Source organism: Amborella trichopoda, chromosome 4 (genome assembly GCF_054954075.1).
Source record: "Amborella trichopoda isolate Santa Cruz 75 chromosome 4, AtrichopodaSantaCruz75HAP2 v2.0, whole genome shotgun sequence".
NCBI classification, from domain to species: Eukaryota; Viridiplantae; Streptophyta; class Magnoliopsida; order Amborellales; family Amborellaceae; genus Amborella; species Amborella trichopoda.
In genome coordinates this window covers 28,268,517-28,278,683 of record NC_142339.1, presented here as the reverse complement: position 1 = coordinate 28,278,683, position 10,167 = coordinate 28,268,517, and positions in this window count along the sequence as shown.

Here is a 10,167-nt window from a genome sequence, read left to right as displayed (position 1 = left end):
CCCGCTTGGGTTGTCGTGCATCCCCAGTGAAAGGTCAGCATGTGACATGCCTCATGATTGAGAGGGGAGGCACGGTCAGAACTTGCGCCTGCTCCACTGAAGCAGGCCTGAGGGGCTGCTGGCCTTGCGTCGGCGATGGCCTTAATACTTGAGGGTACTGGGGGTGTACCTCGAGTAACGATCGGACTCGAGATAGCTTTGGGGTCGTAATTTGGTCGTGCAAGGCATTGTGCTTCGCTCCCCGGCTGTGCAATAGTGGGTGGCATTGTGGGCCTTGTCCTTCTTTAAACCGCACGACAGCTTAAATCTACTAAGGCTCCTCAAGGCGGCGGCCTCCACCTTCCGCTACAAGAGAGGGACCTCCATACGCGTCGCTTGTTTGTTTCGTAAGTCACGGTGGACCTTTTTCCATAACCAAAAGCAGCTCTTATCTCCTTCCTGCCTAGCCCGCTCTGTTGACACATGGGCGGAGCTGATCAAATCCAGCAAGGAAGGGGCGGTTCCAAAAGCGACGCCCTCTCTTTTTGGGCTCTACGCCAAGAGTCGACTCGCGCTCGCACAGGGCGGGGAGTGGAGAGGATGGTGCTCGAAGGGAATTCATTCGAGTACCACGTCGTGAGTGGTATGGGAGTGGTGGGCGGAGCGAGGGATGCTCGTCCCTCTCCGCGGCGGGGACTTTTCTTGAACCTGCATGTGTGTGCACGATCCACAGTGGGGTCTGGGAAGGCCACAGGGCAGCTCCCTTGTGTGGTGAGGGACGAGGTGCATGTAACAACCACCCGTTTAGCTGGTGAAGCCGTGAGGCCTCCTAGATGCATGTGTGTTTGCTTGGGGGACTTCTGATTGTCTTGGAAGTCGCGTGTTGGTCAGGGGTCAATCTTTGGGCTGCCCTGAGTCGTCAAAGCCACTATTACTGCGCTCGGGTCGAGAGCAACCCGAAATGGTTTGAGAGACCAAGGTATTCTTCCACCTACCCCGATTCATTATTATGGCGGTTGGGTGGTATGTGCGCGAGGGTGACAGTGTTGACAATGCCCTTGTGTGACGCAGGCGGGGTTGCCTTTTGGCTATCTGTGGCGATGGCAGTCCTGTAAGATTTTTATGACTGGAGCGCGAACACTCTTATGCTGCTTTGGGAATTAGGGGACACACCCGCTCAGATGGCCCTCTTAGAGAAATTACGAAGCCCTCCGGCTGCTTGTCAGTGTAGTTTGGACGGGAGCCCTCTTCAAGCTCGCAACCTCACTCCTCTCACTCTCTCTACACTATTGGGATAGGCTCCGAATGTCCCTCGTCTTTGGTCGCCCTCTTGGAGGGATTTGCTGGCTGCTAGGAGGCATGGGGAAACCTAAGGGTCGAGGCCCGTGGATTTTCTCACGTCCGCAGGCTTGCAAATGGATGCAAGCTGCCGCACGGGCAGGGTCACATGCGTGAAGGTGAGAGTGAGAGATAGAGAGAGGGGTGACCCGCGTGACCGAGGCGCCCACTGGACTGCACACTCAGGGGTATCCTCACTCCCTCAAAGTTTTCTCTCTCTCTCTCCTCTTCAACAGAAACTAGGGGCTCACAAAGAAAAACAAGCTAACAAGCGAAATCTAGCCTTGATTCTTCCCAGCCTTTACGGGAGCTTGAAAAATGGTGTTTTTCTACAAGTGAGTTAAGCTTGCTCATATAGAGGATTCACCAAACGAGGGTGAATCCTCAAAATTCAAGCTTAATTACAAGTAAAGAAATTCAAAACAAATCCAAAAATTAAGCGCAAATGACCAAAATGTCCCCATGATCTTTTGCCCGAACGATGAGAACGTCCCTGTATGCAGGTTGCTCCATCATGGGAAGACCTTGGAAGCTGGGCCTGCAACTTGCGGAAATTGATCACCTGTTTCAACAATATATCTTTGTTCTTCTCTCGGTTGTAAGCATTTTGATTCCCTTTAATCATGATATGGTGGCCTTTTCCCCCGGGGTGAAAGTCCGGCCAGTTTTGTGAACTTTGTTTGCCAATGCATCTTCGAGCTGCATTGTTTTAGCTCCTGGCTCTGCTTGCAAGTCAGAGAGAATGCTTTTGCAGACATTTTGCACTAAGTTTGGGCTGATTTGGTGTCGATTTGTGCATTTTCCTAATTTGAAAGGTTGCTAGAGAAAGGGATTTTGGCAACCGGCTATATTTGCTTCTTTGGAGACTTGGGGACTTGCATTCATCAAACCACAGATTGAATGCAAGAGTTGTACCATAATGTAGCTTTGCGCGAGGTGATTCTATTGAACTCCTCCTCACGTTGATCCAAAGCTTGGACATTGAGCCCAAATTTGGTCCTCGGGGGTTCTTCGACGTTCTGACCACAATGGCAGTACTCTGGTGCCCTGCTGCAGCTGTTAGCATAGGGCTACAGCGAAGAGTCTTTTCTTGGTTCGAGGGCACCGTACCTAGGTCACTAGGCTGAAGGCTTTATTTTCGACACAATCTTGGCATGCAAGAGTTTCATAAACTTGCGAGACCAGACTGTCGCCAACTCTCTCCTTATTAGAATGGGCTTGTGGAAGTACGTCAAAAATGATGTACAATAATAGCGAAAACCCACAAAGGGGGCAATGAGTAAAAATGACAGGTGGGCATGGCCACGAAGCCATGAGTAAAAGAGTCATGAAAAAATAATCTAGGCCTGGCAAAAACCCACAAAGGGCGCCATGAGTAAAAGTGGAAACCAACAGGTGGACGTGACCTCAAAGTCACTGGTAAAAGTGCCCTAATAAAGGATATGGTGAAAACCACTCTATTGGCCCCATATCCACTCTGTTCAGGTGAAAACCCACAAAGGGCGCCTGAATCTAACCTCCTTCTTTCGGCCTTCGGGCCAAATCTTCTCTTCTCCGGCCCCAATGCCTACAAAAAATTCAGGCCCCAGTGCCTTCAAAAAAATTCAAGCCCTAATTCCTTCAAAAAAATTCAAGCCCCAGTACCTTCAAAAAAAAAATTTGGCCCCAATGCTTGCCAAAAATTCAGGCCCCAGTGCCTTCAAAAAAATTCAGGCAACAGTGCCTTCCAAAAAATCCAGGCCCCAGTGCCTTCAATGAAATTATTTGGCCCCAGAGCCACCTTTGTTTATCTAGGGCCTTAGTGCCGCCACGTAAAAAAAAAGAATTCCCCTTCTCTTCTCTTCCATCAAACCCTTGCTTGCCAGGGAACTCTTCAGAGGCCATCCTCCTATCGAGTCTGGGTAATTCGGGTGATACCCAACTGGACCAGTAGGACATAAGCTGAAGAGGTACCTTGCATGTCGTTCTTCTCATCAAACTCCGGCATCCAGGGTGAAGTCCCCTAAAATGAGATCACCTTAAAGGCCATCCTCCTATTAAGTTTGGGTAATTCGGTCGATCCCCAACTGGATCAATAGGACGTAAGCTGAAGGGGTACCTTGCCTGCCTTTTCTTCCGCCATCAAGTTTCAAACATCCTGGGTGAAGTCCCCTAAAATGGGACCCCTTCGAAGGCCATCCTCCTATCAAGTCTGGGTAATTCGAGAGACCCCCAACTGGACCGGTAGGACGAAAGCCAAGAGGTACCATGTTTGCTCTTAACGTTTCTGTTTGGATAGGGATAAATCTCATTAGAAGGGCCCCCGCCATTTGGAACGCCAGGATCTCCCTAACCAGATTGCGATAAAGCTCACAAGAAGGCCCCCACTGGATGGAACATCAAAAGTTCACGTTGAGAAAAACTTCGTAAGCCCGCCAAAAAAAGACCATTAACGTGACCTCCCAAAAATAACGGATTATAACGGAACCCAGAGAAAGCCCCTCAACAAGGCACCAGACCACTACAAACAACTTTGGTTGCCCCTGGGTCAAGGGAAAATCTCAACAAGGTCTACCTATCGAGGATTGTGTTGTGTCGATGATCAAGAAAAAAAACATTGATCAAGAGGCAATAAACACATATTGGCAAGGATTTGTCAGAGGAGCTACTACGTTAAATTTTTTCGAATGTTGCACTTCTCGCTTCTCTCGAAGCGCAACATCTGTCGAGGCAAGTTGTTATACGTCATTTGAGGCGTGACCATGCAAATAAGGAGAGAGCCAGCGATAGTCTGGTCTTGCAGATTCACGAAACACCCGACTAAGATTGCGCCAAAAATAAAGCCTTCAACCTAGTGACCTGGGTGCGGTACCCTCTCACCAAGAAAGGACTCTCCACTCCATCCCTATCCTAACTGTTGCAGCAGGGCACCAGACCACCGCCATTGTGCTTAGTGCGTCGAAAAATTCCCAAGGACCAAATTTGGGCTCAATCGGACCTCCCTAGAGGGGTCTACGCTCATGTGGCCTTGCAACTCGTGGGTTTTACCATGGCACGGTGCAGCTTCACCAAACCAGTCCCGAAAATGGGGACTCAATGGTTTCCGGCAGTAGCTTCGTCAACCCATGTCGCCTTCCTCTGAAGCAAGACAGAGCTCAAACATTAACATGTTCAAGATCACGCCCAGCCCAAACATTTTGACCTATGGAACACACTATGGCGTAACTGAGAACCCCCATTGCTCTGAAGAGGAAAGTGATCAGAGAAACCAAGGAAAAAATAGGGTTCAGCAAGCTCTGGATTCGGTGAAGAATAGCTCAATGTCCAAGCCATGGATCAATGCGAGGTGGAGTTCAATATAACCATCCCACGCAGAGCTCCATTCTGGTACAACTCTTGCATTCAATCCGTGGTTCGATGAATGCAAGTCCCCAGGTCACCAAAGAAGCAAATCCAGTCGGTTGTCGGAATCCCTTTCCTCGGCAACCTTCCAAATTAGGTAAATGCATAAATCGACACCAAATTAGCCCAAACTTGTAAAACGACTGCAACAGCCTCCTCTCTGACTTGCAAGAAGAGCCAGGAGCTAGAACAATGCAGCTCGAAGATGCATTGGCAAACAAAGTTCACAAAACTGGCCAGACTTTCACCCCAGGGGACAAGGCTACCACAACACGATGAAAGGGCATCGAAATGCTCACAATCGAGAAAAGAACGAAGATATATTGCTGAAACAACTGAACAAGTACCGCAAGTTGCAGAAATAGCTTCCAAGGTCTTCCCATGGTGGAGCAACCTGCATGCAGGGATGTTCTGGTCATTCGGGCAAAAGATCATAGGGACATTTTGGTCATTTATACCAAATATTTTGATTTTTTTTTAATTTATTTAATTGTAATTAAGCTTGAATTTTGAACATACACCCTTGTTTTGTGAATCCTCTATATAAGCAAGCTTAACTCACTTGTAGAAAAACCCCCTTTTTCTAGCTCCAATACCCCTAAAGGCTGGGAAGAATCAAGGCTAGATTTCTATTTTAGGTTGTATTTCTTCATGAGCCCCCAGCCTCTATCGGAGAGGAGAGAGAGAGAGAAAAAAAAAAACTTTGAGAGAGAGAGGATACCCCGAGTGTGTAGTCTCGCAAGCACCCCGGTCGTGTGGGTCACCCCCCACCTCTCCTAAGCTGAGTCGTTCTTCCTCTCTCTCTCTCTCTTTCTCTCTCTCTCTCTCTCTCTCTCTCTCTCTCTCTCTCTCTCTCTCTCTCTCTCTCTCTCTCTCTCTCTCTCTCTCTCTCTCTCTCTCTCTCCTCTCTCTCTCTCTCTCTCTCTCTCTCTCTCTCTCTCTCTCTCTCTCTCTCTCTCTCTCTCTCTCTCTCTCTCTCCTCTCTCTCTCTCTCTCTCTCTCTCTCTCTCTCTCTCTCTCTCACACACCTCCGCGCGCGCGACTCTGCCCACGCGACTCCACCCATGCAGCAGCCCGCGTCCATCCACAAGCCCGCGAATGTGAGCAAATCCGCAGGCCTTGACCCTCGAGTTTTCCCATGCCCCCCCTAGCAGCAAGAAAATCCCTTCGAGAGGGCGACCAAGGTGGAGGGACATTCGAAGGCCATCCAAATAGCATAAGAGAGAGTGAGAAGAGAGAGGTTGTGAGCTTGAAGAGGGCTCCCGTCCAAACCTCACTGACAAACAAACAGAGGGCTTCGTAATTGCTTTAAGACGGTTATCCACCCGGGTGTGTCCTCGAACCCCCAAAGCGGTGTAAAAGCACTAACTCTTCAGTCGCAAAAATCTCTCTCATCGTTGACCTCCTATCTGCTAGCAGGAGGGCCCGTGCATCCACCACGTGCCGGACCTCCTCGGTTGTTCGAGAGAGGGTTTCTGCCTCCTCATCCAAAGGGAAACCAGGACCCCACTGACATCAATCACCATATGGCGAGGTTTCCCTTATGCTCCATCTGTTAAATCCTATATTCTTAACTGACAAGTTAAAAGAGTCATATTTCATCTCACCCAAAACTCTTCTAATATCCAGTGGAGAGGTATGCATAGTCCATGAGAGTATGTGCATCTCAGAGTTCTATCTCAAATTGAAACAATTTTATGACCACTTATCAAAGACCGTAAGTTATGATGAACATGTATAACTGACGATGTATTCAGGATCATGTTTCTGTACATATATATCAAACCGCATCATGGTTCTCTCCATATCACATGGATAGGCATATCAGGGCCTTAGGAGTATATGTATCCTTGAACATGTCTCACAGTGAGATGGCTTTCATGTCTTCTATCATCGATCGTAGGTTAAACTTGAACATGCTTTACTGACACGCTATTACTATCATATATTTTATCGGTCGTAAGTCATGACATATAGGGACTGACTAACGAGTCAAGACTCTGAAGGCATATTGGGGCCTCCATGTGATGAATCTTTGGCATATCACATCTTTCATATCTTCATATCATGGTGCATATCTAAGTAGGTGTTAACAAGAACTGTACTTGTATCTTATCGACCGTCTGTTAAGACAATTATTCAGCATGCGTTACGAACTTCACTATATTTTGACATCTTCGTCCTATCAATAGTTCGTGAACATACATAGTCTTATATGGTGACTATGAAACATGTTTTTCACCCAATATATATCTTCAAAGGCCAAGCTTGTTAAGATCATATGTCTTTCATTCAACATCTGTTAAAACAACTTGTCCAACATTCGTTCACGCTTTTATTAATACCTCCATCGAGCATCGGTTTAACACTTTTCATATCGATATCTTTGTCAACCGTTGGTTAGTATACACTTCGCCGTATATGAAGACTAGAAGCATACTCAACCCAAGGCATATCTTTAACCATCCATCTTTAAGACTTTTATCTCCTCAATTTCTATCAAACATTTATTAAAATGTATTTAGCCTTGTATGTAACTAAAAAAACACCCAACACAAGCCCCCTACTTTAATTATTTAGTTATGTTAAAATGTGTTTTTAAGTTGAAATGATAATATTCTTAAAAGAAAAGATTGTGTTATATTTTTGTGGGAGTTAGTTTTGATCAAGATTATATTATCTTTGACTTCCTACAAGTTTTGACAAAGATATTTGTAAATTCTAGAAGGATTTTGACAAATATATTAGTAAATTCTAAAAGGATTTTGACAAAGATATTAGTAAATTCTAGAAGGATCTAGAGTATTTTAAATCCTATTTTGATTAGAATTGGATATGGTTCAAATATTAGATAATGTTCCTAATTGTTCTTCCTTAAATCTTGTTGACTTGTTTAAGGGTTGGATGGCTCAGGTTTTATTCTCTCTCACCTCATAGTTTTTCAAAATTCTTATTGGTCAAACTTTTTCATTAGATAAGCATACCTAAAAGACTTGTATCCTATAAACAGCAGGTGTTTCTCAATTCTCTACACAAAAGAGGCCTCTCTCTCCTTCATGCCCCAGATTTACTCTCTCTCATTTTTTTTGTTGATAGTTCTCTCTCCTCTCACTCGTCAAGGGCGCAAGCCACCCTAAAAGAAAATCCAAGGGGTTGCAAACCATGTGAAAAAAACTCCTAGTTAGGGTTTGATGGAAGAGTGAGGCAAGCCCACCTTAAGAAAAGGGAAGTTTTTTTTTGTGGCATTGCCCTAAATTTGTTCCCATAAAATCCTAATTGTGTTTTGATGCTCTTTAAACCCTAGATTAAGAGGTAGTGCTTATAAAAGCTTCCCATCTCTAAAATTCTAATTAATAAGATAAAAAATTTGTCGTGGTCAAGAAATCAGGTGTGAGGTGTGCTAAGTCCTGTGGGGGTAACGCTATGCACTATCCGATAAGTCTTCCCATCTGTTTTATTTAATTTCAATTAACTGTATCTGTATTGTGATTTTTCAGGGACATAGTTTGTACTTAAATTGATAGTGGAAGATTCTTGGGTTGTGTATTTGTTTTTTTTGCTGTAAAAATAATGGTCAATTTACAGTAGTATAGTGTCGCACTTGTAAGTGGAACTTGGTCTTATTAATAAATAAAAAAGAAGCAATTTTTTATTTTATTATCTTAAATTCCACACAGCTACACCTTCATGTGTGAATAGATTGGAATTCCATCATTTTTCTTGCCATTTAGATAGATAGGTTGCAATGTTTGGAACGTATTTGTCTTTGACATTTACATTAATATTATCATAGACATGATCTCCAAAGGCAAATGCAACAGCCTTCTTATCATCATTTTGATACTCGAATGTCTTCTTTTCTTTTATATTTACCTTGCATGAGAATTTCTAAGATTGAGAATTACAAGTCCAATCTCTAGAAAGGTTGATGTCTATCTTTCTTGTAATATCAGCTACAATTATTTTCCCTAAGCAAGAGATGTAATTCCGCTTTATTTCACATTGATTTTAAGATTCTCTCGTGAGTAATATCAAAACAAATTCTATTATCAAGTCTTGTTCCATTGCAGCAGATCTGAACCCTTCCTTCTCTTCCGTTGGTATGCAACTTTGGAGAATCATGGTTGCTGCCTTACTATGAATCTTATGGAAAGAACGCAACCTGAGAAACTTTGAAGGCATTTCCAGAGATGTTGATTCTCTTAAGATGGATATCCAGCGCACGACAGTCTCCTGGGCCTACATTGTGCTCCCTCTCTCTGTTGTGCCCAATCTTTCTCTCTATGCTTATTTCCGTGACCTCATCACATTTAAGAAGTCTCGCCTGTCACTTCATTGCGTCTGGGTTAAACTCTCGTCTGGCTGGTTTAAACTTAACTTCGATGGTAGCGTTCAAGGTTCCCACTCGGGTGGAGGGGCGATATTGCGGGACCACCAAGGAGTGACTCTCTGGTCTTTATCGGAGACCTTCCATTTCTGTGAAGTCAATGAAGCAGAGTTGTATGCTCTTAAGATGGGGGAGTTACGTCTTGACCCTTCATTCTCCAAGATTATCATCGAAGGAGATACAACTAATGTTATTGGCTAGTGGCGTCCTCCTGCTGCCCTGGAGGCTTAGTGGTGCCATGGATGTGATCTTGTGGGCTTTGAGAGATTGGGAAACTTCCTTCAGACATGCAAATTCTGAGGCCAACACTTTAGCTGTCCTGGCCACTGCATCTTAGGGATTCCTTTGGCTGTCCCTTTGCTTTTATGTTTTGTTCCGGTTTTTTTCCTTTTTGCCTTTTTCTTCTTTCTTTCTTCTTTGTAACTAGCTCCTTCCTTATCTAAATGAAATATCACCTTTTCTCAAAACAAAAAAAGAAAAGTCTTGTTCATGATCTCTATTTAAGTTGCTTTAAATATGAAATTAAAGTAGATCACGTTTGAAAGCTATGAAATTCCAATGCTTTTTTTCTTCTTCATGGTTTGTTTGGATGCCCAACTTCCTTGGTGTGTAATATGTGATATTGACAATCTTGGGCTCCATCAAACTTTGTGTTATTTTAGTTCACATAATGAAGTTCTGATGGACACTAGGTGCGTGTGTGTTTTTATATAGCAGGTTGATCTAGAATTAACAACCCCTCAAAATGTAAAAATTAATGTTAGATTGGGCTATGATGGGTATATTTATCAAAATATAATTATTTTTTATTTACAAAAATTATTCTAATAGATAACTAATCATTAAGGATAAATATGAAATTTTTATGAAAGTACAACGGTATTTTTGAAATTTAGTGTGTTGAAACTTTATTTGTATAATACCCTTGTCTTTTAATAAAAAATTCAACTTTACCTCTTGCGAAGATGACTAAAATATCATTGTATCTTTCACTAATAGTTACACATATACTCTTACTTGATTAACAATATACCACAAAAAGAAATTTTTTAAAAAAAAATTAAAAGAAACACGTAATTAAT